The following is a 13,581-nucleotide window of genomic DNA, read 5'->3' as shown; positions in this document are numbered from 1 at the left end:
ATTTTGCACCCAGAATTAAATTTAAAAGGATTGCAGAAGCAAGAATAAGAGTAGAATAATTCCATTTGTGAATTGAATTTGAGATGTTTGATATATTTTTCTTAACTTAACGCTTCGATTTACTTTTTATGCAATTAATCATACGTGTCACGGATTCTTTTCTTAAAATATTTCCTTCATTATAAAACCTCATTCATGTTTATTGTAAAATGTACGGGCTTCAAAATAGCGTGACGCTTTTTAACACTGTTAAAATTATTCCCATTTATTCGTTAGTTTAACTTATAACAGAAATTTAAAATATGGTTTTTCATTTTTAAATCTTTTTGCCAAAAATATTGTTATTATTTAAAAATCTTTCCTCTTTATAGGTTTATTTTTTTAGGTTTAAAAGAATCGCAATTAATTTGAATACTAATACAACATTTTCCATTATACACAATCTATCAAAATAGCTCTTCATGAAATAAATGGACACTTATCCAAAAGAGTCACACAATTTAACAATATTTCCTTTTGTACAGGTTTTATTTTTGCGTTTAAAAGACTTTAATTGATGTGAATAATATTATAGCGTTTTTCACGACACACTATTTATCAGAATAATTATTTTAAAACAATGAACACTTATATAAAACAGTCACGCAATCCAACACAATATATTAAACAGTTAATTTCTCAGCGTTCGTTTACTTACAATGTCGGCAGTTCAGACGGCAAAACAGAAGGGTAAAGGAGGCTTTATTTTTTTCTTTTTCAAGATAACATTCTCTGAATTGTTCAAATGCAGCATCTGCTAGTTGAAAGGGAATAAATATAAGCAACCATGTGGCAAAGGCAATCTATACTTCTGCAGCATTCATTAAACTAGCAGCTGACCAGTCTCCAAGTGCTAAAGCCGGGAAACGCTAGCAATTCGTCTCAGCTTCTATACCGGCAGTTTAATAGGCTAGCTGCGTCGCACAAACAGTATGGTGGTTAGGGAAGTCTATTGTGGTACTAAATGGCCTGAATTCGTAAAAGGAATTTACTTATTTGATGTATTCTGGGTGTATCTTCGCAGATGCTCAAAATTTGATACTGTACAGTTGCTGAATGCATAATTTTGCATGGGACCTCTATATAGAGCTCCTGCTTCACTGTTCAATGGCCTATTTAAAAAAGGCACAACGTCCTTGCCTATGGAGCATCTCTTGGAGGGTAACGCACATTTCCTATTACTGCCCTGAAACTGCTTGCGGAACTCTTCTCACTCCATCTAATTGTTCAACGTAAATGAGCAATAGTTATGTAATAGTTAGTTGCGTAAATGAGACTGAACGCAAATGAAAGCTTGTAGAATAAGATCTATTTTCATTCTGACTAAGAGCCAAATATCCCACTGTTGGCTTGACAACCGGCAAAGTTCAAAGTTGAATTCGAATGTAAGCCTCATATTGCACCAGCATTAAACTCTTTGTTCTATAATGACTCTAACTGGAAGATCAGGACACCGGAAATGGATACTGTGAGCTGTATGAAGACATCACGGTTTGTACTTGAGCATAGAAACTGAACACCATAAACCCAATTTTTTTTTATGCATTTGTTGCGAGAGCGGTATCAAATTAGAAGAGATCCCAGCAATTTATATGGAATCAGTCTTAAGTTTGAACGCTATCCAAGTTCAAAGCTGCAAAAATTAATTTGTCAGAGATATTCAGAGAAATCTGCTTTCATTTCCAGACGACATTAGATTGAAACTCCAGTGGTTTTGCTTACATAGAGGAGTTATCGGTAACGAAAGAGCCGACACAGTTGCGAAAACGGCAGCTACAATCCCTTAACACAAAGCACAGCTTCCAGGCTCACATATGAAGACTGCTACGAAGCTACAACTTAAAGAACATGGCAACGTAAGTGGAACAATGTGAACACCGCACGTAGAGTGCCTAAGAGCTTATCAATAATAAGTACGAAGCTTAATAGCGGAGTACCGCAAATGACACAGTTTCTCACAGTATACGGTCATGGGCTAATTTAATCGTTTAGATTTAGAGAGTGTTCTTTGCTTATGTGGAGCGGCCGGTGACCCAACTGTTACATATTTTGCTGTACAGAGACGATCAGAAATCCTCTTCGAAACCTACTGGAGGTAACAACCATGTATGGACCAATAATACCTGCAGCAATCATTTTGAGAAAAAAAAAAAAAAAAAAAAGAAGAAGAAGAAGAAGAAGAAAGCAATGTTCGGTTATTGCTCTTCCTGGCTCAAGAAGACTAGAAAAATAGCAAGCTTGGTATAGAGAAATGAAATGAATTTAGTTTTATCTACAAATTTTACAGGGTACTTTTCGTTGTAAATGAAAATGTATGCTATCGTAAATATTTATTGGCAGAGTATTTGGTGTATCTGGTAGGTAAAGTATAATGCTCTTACTGTTGATGTGCGAACTCTAGCAGCTGTGACCAGAAACAATATAAAACTGCAGTAATCATGTTGTAGTGTTCCTTCCTTTTATCTAATAACTAAGTGTTGAGGAACCTAATGAACAGCTAAGCGAATAATCGCTTAAGTTCAGAAATAAAAACGTAAACTCACGAAAGGTTAATTACCCTTTATTGCTAAAAATAAAGATCTACAGTTGGCCTCTTTCTCAGGGCGTACAGCAAAGCCTCCACTCGGGCTTAAACTCAAAATTGTAAGAAATAAGAACTTAACTAATGACCAACTAAAGAGATTTAGCCGAAGCTAACACAGTTCTAATTAGTTTGCCACTAATATTAAATTAGCTATCGAAGCTATCAAGGGCACGTAATATGGCCGAGCGTAGTAACAGCTTAGAGAGACATGGTCAAAAGGCAAACACGCGCTATTCAGAAATTCTGATTCTCTTTCTCGAAGTCAGTGAAACTTCGACGTAATTACTACTCCTTCTCATTTGCATTTAACGATATTCTGAAAACTCATTCTGGTAAGGAATTGTAAGCTGAAATTAGGAGAGATAGGAAAGGAGCTTCAACTTAAAAATAACTGTTATAAACTTAGGATAAACCTTACACTGTAACTGACATATTATCTGAATAATGAATTATTATTTGAATGAGATTATTGTTCATATTTTAATGTATATTTTTCAATTGTAATTAATTTTCTTATATTATTTAGCAATTAAATATTTGTTGTTGTACATACTGAACATTGTAAGGACTGTAAATAGCATACTGTGCTTTAATGTTCGTTTCACAGCGTATGCCTATCAATAGTAGCTGAATGTTTGGCAGCGTGTATAAAGTCGCTGTAAAAAATTTTTAATCGCGTAATGTACCTTAATGCTCATATTACAAACTCTCAAAGTGGCAGGGTTTCATCCCCTATAATTTAGAAATAGAATAAATTTCAATGTGCGAGTTGAAAACAATGTAAAAGTCATTATTTTCATGTACCACCATGCATTTCTGCAACTTTCCTCAAGGGACGTAGCCCAAAGTTGTGCAATTTATCCCCATCCGACGGTAGGACTTATTAAGTCGATGAACGCTTACCCATTGCGCTTGCTGTCCGTCAACGGCGAAATGAAATTCTGCATACCTAAGTAGGTATGCGGAAGAGAAATTCTGATATTTAGCCTTTTTTTAGACATTTATTTCTTCAGCTTTGAAAAATAATTGGGACTGCATATAAAATGATTTGAAACTGTGAATACTGAATCAATGAGTATGCAGTAATGAGTGTACTGATGTTTTAAAGAATTATTAAATGATTTCAAGTTCAAATGAAATAAACGACCTAACAAAATCAGAAACATCAAGATCAAAAGTACCCTGAGAAAACTATGTCATTGCCGATGAAAGAATTTTCTCTACTCTAAAGCATCTTGCTAAATATAATATCCCACCCTAAGACGATTATCTATAGTTCTGTATGATTTTGGTCTTCTGAGAAAGCGGTTGTCTAGTACTAATGACTTGTACATTTAGTACTAACTCAGATTTAGTTGCTAATTTCAGAGATTACGATATTAGATGGTTTCGAGGAGAAATTATACTATGTTTTTGTTTTTAAACAATTATAATTATGAGGTAGCAAAATTTAGATGGTTGACAGTGTTGCATGATTTTATAACTCGCAACAGCATACTAACTTTTTAATTTTTCCTTTCAGGAAAAGGTTGGGCCTGCCAATGGCCGAGTGAGTAATATAAAAGAACACTGGTAGTTCAACTACTGTAAGAATGAGTGGGCTACATGAGCCCATACATGTTTTTTTCCCACATGGTAGCGTAGATACGAGGCAGTTTTCTTCAGAAAATCTTCCAAGAAGACATCCATCTCCATAGGCATAGCTTTTGCATGCTTTTTCATAATCAATGAAATAAATATTCTCAGCGAAAGGAAAAATGGTGTTTTTGTCTTTACTTGGATAATAAGCCATCATGAGAATTTATTGCATTTGATACGCTGATTTACAATCTTAGTTCAAAATACAGTGCAGTTTTAATATTTCCGCTGCAAAATTTAAAGCTAAAAAAATGTCGCTTTTTGATTTTTTTTCATGATTAATTTTTACCTATTGAAAACTGTGTAGGGTTTTCCTTATTTTGCATAACGAATTTATTTAAAGTTTTCCTGTTCTAAACTTCTCAACTTCCCCTCACATTCTCTCGCCAGGATGTAAATTTAAAGTTAAGTGAAGTGCTATTTAAACGTGTAAATATCTCAGTTTATTCAGAGCGTGTTTCGCTAGCCAAGCGCACGTTTCGTTGTTATCGCGGTCACACTAGTAAGCCTCTTGGCCTTATCAGTTTAATATCACGCTGGTTAGATTTCTGTGAGACCACCTCTTAGGCGTAAATTGAAGAGCGTTCTTGCACTATTTATTTTCAGGTTTGACTTGTATTATAGTCTACGTTTAGTTACCACCGCAAGTGAACGGTGTTTTTTTAACGCACGAAGTCCGTGCCTGTCTGTTAAATTAGTTTGAATTAATAAAGGATTATTTTGCATCCTTCTTCTGTGCTGGTATTTGATTCTCGCCTGTGCGAGAATTCGCCAGGTTCATTGTAGGATATAATTTAGTTTATGTGGAATAACAGAGATAGGTCTTACAACTGTATCAATTTTCAAACTAATCAAGTTAAACTCTTTGAAAATAACATATTTTATGAAATACAAGTAATAAATTCTGCTTCAACACACATTCATACATATAGCATAACAATACTGGCAGCTGACTAGCGGCTTGACCTTCAGCAGCGTCATAGCTTGCTTGTGCATGCTTCATAATATCTCACAGAGATTTGTTCATTTGGCTGAGTCTCCGTTCGTGCTTGAAATTTCTGTATAATATTATTTATACAGAAATTTCAAGCACGAACATGTTTAACGCATGTATGTATAATGAATGTATGTACCACCTTTTGATTTTTCAATAAATGCCGACACGGGGCTCTTCTGGATAGTTAGTGTACAGGGACAATACCACTTCTGCCTATGGCGACTTAATGGTGCTCCTTACACTTTTCTCCTGTCCTGTATAATATTATTTCGAATTCATGAAAACGAGCTAAAATATGGTACTAAATGTAACCACAAATTCTTACGTTTTTTTTTTTTTTTAGCTTGAAAGGAAATTAAAATTCCTTAAGACACCACTATTAATTAACAATGTATTTATTTTAGTTTCAGGAACAAGTAAATGTTAGATAGTCCACTTCAAAGCCGTTTCATGCCGGTATAAACTTATCTCATCCGTTTCATGTTGGAACTCCAGTTGCAGTCAAACGATGCATATTATCAAAAATGGTAAATAATGTTTTTCACTGTTAAGCAAAAATCTGCTGAAAAGTGTTATTTCCACAAATATCAGGCTTGCGACAATTTAGACAAATATTACACACTCGTGAGCCCTCTAAAAATGTTTTATAATCCAACTAATTCATTGATAGCATGCTACTGCCGTAGATATTAATTGAATAAATTGAGGAGTTGCTACATCCCTTCGAAAACTGAATTAGACGTTGAGCTGTATATCGTAGTGGACTCATCTGAATTTACACTAATAATGTGAGGCTGATAAGTGAGAGTTTAAATGCGTCGCCACGCAACACGATTTCCAACAAACAGCCATTAAGATTTCCAGAGGAACGGTTTACTGCTTAGAATACCGTTAAAATTATTGATTAAACTCAAGGGGCAATGAGTAACCCTGTTTATTGGACAAATATTATCTTGAAGTCTTAAAAATTTCTGTTTTACAAATCTGGGGTACGGATAAGCAGTTTTTCGAAATGTTTATCTGTAAAATATTTACTATCGAAAAAATAGTATGAAATTAATGCTGATGCTCAATTTGTTAGAACAAGGAGCTGAAAACCGTGAATTTCTGAGTTTTAGCATCTACGTCGAAAATAACTACTACTGGTTTGGTTTATTGCAATATATATTATTAAATTTGGAAATATTTAGGTAATTCTAATTTTCATGGTCAATTGAACGTCACTCAAGTAAACAAATTAAAGAGAAATAAGTGCAATGAATGATTTTTCAGTATGCGAAAACGTATATTTTAAAAGGGAGAGGTAAAATTATTTCATTTTCTGGTACTTTTCCGTTTTGCCGGCACAAACGATAAAGTCGCCAATAATGGTACAACTGATGCCAAACGGAATATCTTCGCTGGTAACCTTTTACGCTTCATTTTCAAAACAAGTCGCAGCCATTTCTTATCCGATTGTTTCTTTCAATACTGGCATACAATTACATAGGATTTTTACCTAGATAGTTAAATTTTATGCCCTAAGACCATTCGCGGTAATTAAGTCAATCAGGATGCAATCACACCGCTCACACGAAGGCGAGAATAAAATATAGGAAAGAAAAAATCAAGAGTTAAATTCACCAGTTCTAATGAGAATGCACTAGCGAAGTAAAGTAATGCGGTTTTACATAATTTCTGAGTAAGCTATTCAATTTTATTTAATGGAATAAGCTTGAATTGAAATAATTCTTGCATTTAAACTTGTATTCCAAATTAAGATTTAACTTAAAATTAATATAGATAATTACTGAGAGAATTATATTTTTGTAGCGTAATTTACGTGAGATGAGATCACTTTGGGTCACGTGATACGAACCGGCGAATCAGGATGTTGAACCATGAAAGCATAGTAAATTTTAAATTAATGTCTTTTTACAAATTTACTGTCTTTATTTACTGGCTTTTTACAAAATTTTAAACCATATTAAAATGTTTATGCCTTCAAAATAAAAAATTCTTAGAACTAACATTTGTTAACATTTTTTATGTATATACTTTATGCTGTCGCCAATAAAGTCTGCTTGCTGAGATTTGCGCCGGCGAAACGGAAAAGTACCGATTTTCTTTATATCGCTGGCAGCTAATTTCTTTCTTTTTTTTTTTTTTTTTTTTGAAAACTATTGGAAAAACAGTTTAACAATGCATTAAAGGAAAACATTTGTTTAAAATTCGCATGCAGAGTTTTCTGCGTGCATTATTGCAAACGAAATGTGTTTTTGGCAAGTTGTGCTTGCCGAAAGCTTCTGATCCTGCTGTAAAAATGCTATCAAGAAAGCTTCGGATCATTTAACAGTTTAACACCATAATTTAGTGCTTATTTTTCGTCATTACAATTTAACTTAACAAGTACTTTTCATAAATAGACGCAAGTAATTTAGTGCTTATTTTTCGTCATTACAATTTAACTTAACAAGTACTTTTCATAAATAGACGCAAGTAATAAACTGAATTCAACTTATAGTTAAATTACCTCTAAAAAGATTTTATCAGAGAATAAGAAAAATTTAATACTTACTGTTTTCAACTGACAAAATAATTGATGACCGAATTATCGATGGCTCTATCACCACGTGCAGGGTCCACAAGACAGTCCTGCAGCCGAATGGCCTCAACATTGCATGTGAGGACCAGGAGACTGTGGACGTCCTAAAGACTTTAATTGATGATCTACCTGGCCCTGAAGAGAACCATCATGCATTATCATGCCATGGCTCCCGGGGACAGACCCCCCACGAAAAGGTTTTTCGCTTGGTTTCCTGGTAACAGGTCACCAAAATATAACATCAAGCTCCTTGATGCCTGTAACAAGGGCCTGGATGTTAAGAAGATCGCCATCAAGGCAGTTATCCCTGGAGACGGAGGTAATACCTTGGTGCTGGGAGTGGAACATGAGCTTATGGATTATCTGGAGGCCCAGAATTTCAAACTTTTTTGTGGTGCCCGTGGCTGTTTACAGCTGAAGGAACCAAGGCAACAGGAGAAATCAATTCCTCCGCCCAAGGATCCTCCGAAGAAACAGTTGACGAAAGAAAGGGAGACCGAAAAGGAGTCGGAACCAGAGCTTTCTTTGGAGGCTCTGGGGAAGACATCTGAATAGTTTTCCCCTGTCACTACCTTCCTTTGAAGTAGTAAGCTAAGGATGCGGCTTTTAACCAAGTCTCTCCTAAAATCCTTCAGGGTAAGTTCTTTTCTCTCATTTAACCTGTTTTAATGTGTAAGGTTAGTCAGTTAAACCTGCAACATAGCAGAGCAGCTTCATACAATATAGCTGCTCAATTAGGTAAGCAAGGCACTTTTGTTGCCTTAATTCAAGAACCTTGGGTGTACAAGGGTAAAGTCCTTGGTAGGCCCATGAACGCACACTTCTTTTCGACAGAGGGACCTAATAAAAGACCTAGAACTAGCATTTACATTTCTAAAAATATAAAGGCTATGAAATTATCCCAATTTACATCAGAGGACTTAACTGCTATTTTAATTAAGGACATAAACAGTTCACTGAAAGGAAACATTTGTTTTTGCTCGGTTTACATGGCTTATGACCTTAACATTCCGCAAGAATTTATAGATCTTGTGAGTTTCTGTGAAATAAACAATATTCCTATGGTTATTGATGGTAATGTTAACGCTCACCACCTATCATGGGACAGTTCTGATACTAATCCTAGAGGAGAAAAACTAATGGAACTTATAATGAATACCAACCTAACTTGGGTAAACAGGGGAAATCGCCCCACCTTTGTTAACAGAAGAAGAGAAGAAGTCATTGACCTCACATTAACTTCTTCTGACATTTATAACCTTATTTAGAATTGGCATGTAAGTGACAATCCCTCACTTTCAGACCATCGCCTTATACAATTTTGTATTAGAGATGAAATTCCAGCTGAATATTTCAGAAACATTAAAAACACAAATTGAGACCTTTATAAGAACTCCCTGGTTTCTAATGTCATTAACCTTCATGTTTTAGACAATAATTGTACAGTCGAACAGCTTGATACTCAAGCAAACAATCTGACAAATATCATTATTGAATCTTATCATGCATCATGCCCTCTCAAACGAAGGAAGTACTCTCCTAGCAAGAGAGTTTGGTGGACCAAGGAGCTTGAAAGCCTCCGCCTAGAGGTTCGGAGAGCTCACAGGAAAGCAGTCAGAAATAAATCTGAAGTTAACTGGTCTAACTTCAAAATTCTACAAAGGAAATTTCGATGACTACAAAGGATGGAGATCGTTCTGCACAGATATTCTGTCCTACCATGAGACTGCCACAGTATATAAGATTCTTAAAAGATCTCAGGAGTTTCAACTCTCATCGGTTATGCGACCTGACGGCAGTTATACTATAAACCCTTTGGATACACTTTCGACCATATTGAATTTTCATCTGGGGGACAAAAGTGTCACCTCTGACTCCCAGGAAAATCCATTGGAACTATTTCATAATCCATTAGATTTGGATTTTGCTAAGACAATTGTAAATTTTGAAAAGGCTAAAGCGGCCCTTGATGTATTTCTTCCCTTTAAATCTCCAGGGAACGATGGCATTTACCCAATTCTGCTTCAGAAAGGCTGGGATATTTTTGGCCACATTCTCGTGGACATATTCGAATCCAGTTTGGTTTTAGGATATGTTCCTAAGGTTTGGAGAACTTCACGAGGTGTGTTTCTTCCTAAACCAGGAAAAGATACATATGAGAAACCAAACTCATTTAGAATGATCACGCTAACATCCTTCCAGCTTAAGCTGTTGGAGCGATTGATTTTCTGGCACCTCCAGTCAGATAATAATCTGAACCATACCTTTGGCTTAGACCAACACGGTTTTAGGCTTAGCTTCTCCACTGAGTCGGCCTTACACCAACTCGTGTGAAGAATAGAAAAAACAATTATAGACGGACACTTTGCCATTGGGATTCTACTGGATATTGTAGAAGCCTTTGATAACATCGGTTTCGAGAAAATACATAAAGCCCTTACTGGAAGTCATATTCACCCTATGATAACTAGATGGGTCATCTTTATGATTAAAAATAGGAATATCTGTGTTAGTCTCACTGACTATGAAGTAAAGAGAGATATTACTAAGGGGTGTCCGCAGGGTGGTACTCTTTCTCCGTTCCTGTGGAACCTGGTATTCGACTCACTCTTAGTACTTCTACGGGGGGAAGTACATTCTACGGGGGGATGCATAAGCCTGGCATGTCACAGGCTTATGCAGACGACCTTATTGTGTTATTACAGGGTTTCGATATCGGAACCCTACACAATCAAGAGCTCAGCAGATCTTGAATAAAGTTTCACACTGGGGTGATACAAATGGCCTTTCTTTCTCTGCTGAAAAATCTGAGGTCATAGTTTTCACGTGGAGAAGAAAATGGAAACTGGCAGATTTATATCTGGGTAACCAGATTATCAGACGTAAGGAATGCGATAAATACCTAGGATGTTACCTGGACAGTAAACTTACATGGATCACCCATATAAAAGAAAAGGCACAAACAGCCACAAATGTTCTAGTACTTTGTAGGCGAATCGTTGGTAAACAATGGGGCCTTAACCCAAAATCTACTCTATGGATTTATACTGCCATAGTCCGGCCAATGCTTTCTTACGGATGCGTGGTCTGGATCAATGTTATTAACAAAAGCACATATTTAAACATTTTACAAAAGGTGCAAAGACTTGCTTGCCTAAGCATTAGTGGGGCTTTAAATAGTACCCCTACTGCTGCATTAGAATTTTTACTGCAAATTCCACCCTTGAAATTATTCTTGAGCGGAGAAGCAATTAAAGCCATGTATAGATTGAATAAAAATGGCACATGGTGCCAAACGACAGGTTTTGGTCATAAAAGCCACCTGAAAAGCCACATTGACATATGTCTGGACTTGGGCAATGAGATCCCTATAATCTATATGCCCAAAGATGCAATTACTAAAACAATAGTTCCAGATAAACTATTCTCAACGCATATACCAAAAAGGAATGAGATAGAATCTCTAATTGACCTAATTCCAACAGGATCAACTGAATGTTACACAGATGGATCAAAATCCAACTTCACTGGAGCTGGAGCTATTATAAGAACCAAGGGATCTGAAGAAGATTTCATTAGATTTAGACCTTGGTAAATTAACAACTGTTTTCCAAGCCAAGGTTCTGGCGATCAATATGGTCGCCAGGGTGGTGTTGTGGTGTGGTGTATTCAATTATGGCAAAGCACACTAGGGCTATCTGCCTAAGGGGAGGGATGCCTTTCGTGGAGGACTTTCTAAGGGAAACTGGCTCGTATACACGTTACACATGGGGAAAACCACGAAAACGCCCATGCAGCCAGCCCGTTCGCGGGATTCGAACCTCGGACCGAACTACGAGTGTTCAGCGACTTTACCGCTCGGCCGCTGGTGGGCTGGTCGCCAGGGAGCTCTTAGCTAAAAATACAGTTGATAAGTATATATATATTCTCTCTGACAGCCAATCAGCCATTCTTGCCCTGGCTAATCGTGTCAAGTTACAAAACTGTGTTTTGAACTGTACTCAAGATCTCAATTCTCTGGCTCAAGCCCATAATACCATTAGTTTAGTCTGGGTCCCAGGTCATTGTGATTTTGCTGGAAATGAAGTAGCTGATAAAGTAGCTAAAGATGCTTCGCAACTACCCATGTCTGGCCCAGAACCATTTTATCCAGTTTCATATCAAACTGTTAAAAAAGAAGTAAGAAGCTGGATAAAGAACAAACATGATGATATATGGTCTAAACTACCAGACTGTGCTCATTCTAAATTAGTGCTCAGTACACTTAACTTATCAGGTGAACTCATACACCTCAGTAGAACTAACTTACGCCAGGTAATTCAAATTGTTACTGGACATGCTTATCTGGCTAAGCATCTCCACAAATGTGGTTTTGTTGAATCTCCTCTCTGCCCAGCTTGTGGAGAAGAAGAAGTGGTGTTTCCTGTCCCTAGAAACAAATTCCTTGGGTTTCCTATATTACCTATGATCAAGCCCTTCTATACAAAGGGCTCTCTGGCATAATAGGGTTTCTGATGTATACTAAACACCTACAGGTAAGGTGAATTTGAAACCACAAGAAACAAGCATTGAGACGCCCTGTGAGTTCTTTTTTTTTTAAAAAAAAAAAAAAAAAAAGAAAAAAGAAACTATGCAGGGATTTCCCTCTCATAGCTGTGTTTTGGAATATAATTTGAAAATAGATATCAAATCTTTATACACTACCTGGCCATTTGGCTTGAGAAAGCATCTCTGCCCTCCTTATTTCTTTTCTTTTCTTTTTTTTTTTTTGGACTCGCCATCGCACTCTTGTTTGGTCAAGAATTTACGTTTGGTGGGTTGGGAGGGATTGAATCGGCTCTTCATCCAATAGGGAAGTTTTCACGATCCAACCGACACCTTGAACAGATGGGATCTTTTGCTGATACTATAGACTTGGTGTCAGTTTGAGATCTTATCTATTTATTTATTACTTACCTTTTACGGGAGTTACCATTTAAATCCCTTGATTTAAATGATCAAATGGCGGAAGAGTAATGGGCAATATTGCCTAAACTCTTTTCCTTCTTTTCATAAGAAGGAAGCGCCATTAAATGTTATGTTATGTTATGTTCAACTGACAAAACTAAATATATTCCATTAAATAAAACTGAAATCCAACTAAAACGTTTTATTTAAACAATTCCAGCATTGGTATCTGTAGTCTATTTTGAACGTGAAATGCTATGAATAGGAAAATTTAAAATCATTAAAAGTGCGTTACTGTTTGAAACGTACATTATAGTTTCAATGAAAATTTAAAAAAGCGTATCAGACGACTGTAATTTATATATTGTTATGAAATCTCATCGTCATCATCATGAGGTTTTCTTTTTCATTTCAAGAGATACTAGAACACAAGAAGTAGTGTCAAAAACTTTGCAAGCGACATATTTTACACAATGTTAGAAACGTACTTTAGTTACAATACTAATGGTATAAAACAATACTTATTGAGAAGCACTCATAAAATTGCTTTTTAAATGGTTCATTTTGTTATGCTGAGGAGCAGCAGACGTTTTTAATATGGAATATGAAATCTTAGGAAGATCTAAGGAAAATCTTAAGTAAGATCTTATGCATCTTAGATTTCATCTCGTATTTTTTATCTTTATTTCTATCGGAAAGAAATTTATCTACTAAGTGAAAACTATATCATGCCCTCGAATTCTTAATAAGTATTTAAGTATATATATATTTGAGTAATTATTTATATAAATA

At 35.9% G+C, this 13,581-nt stretch overlaps 1 protein-coding gene and 1 long non-coding RNA gene across 3 annotated transcripts in view; one reads left to right on the top strand and one right to left on the bottom strand.

The window, feature by feature from the left end:
* LOC146992963 (uncharacterized) overlaps positions 1-4,397 on the top strand; it is a 64,416-nt gene extending 60,019 nt beyond the window's left edge. Inside the window, exon 3 of the long non-coding RNA XR_015039065.1 lies at positions 4,146-4,397. This is a non-coding gene — a long non-coding RNA (uncharacterized LOC146992963). The remainder of the gene's footprint in view (positions 1-4,145) is intronic.
* The window catches only part of LOC118200088 (glutamate receptor ionotropic, kainate 2-like), a 173,463-nt gene that overhangs the window by 147,271 nt on the left and 12,611 nt on the right, over positions 1-13,581 (bottom strand). The gene's annotated exons all lie outside the window — the stretch shown is intronic.

The sequence above is a fragment of the Stegodyphus dumicola genome, chromosome X2, assembly GCF_044657685.1.
Source record: "Stegodyphus dumicola isolate Sdum_Otavi_A_Nest chromosome X2, ASM4465768v1".
NCBI lineage: Eukaryota > Metazoa > Arthropoda > Arachnida > Araneae > Eresidae > Stegodyphus > Stegodyphus dumicola.
The sequence above is the reverse complement of the archived record's forward strand: the minus strand, read 5'-3'. Positions and strand labels throughout refer to the sequence as shown.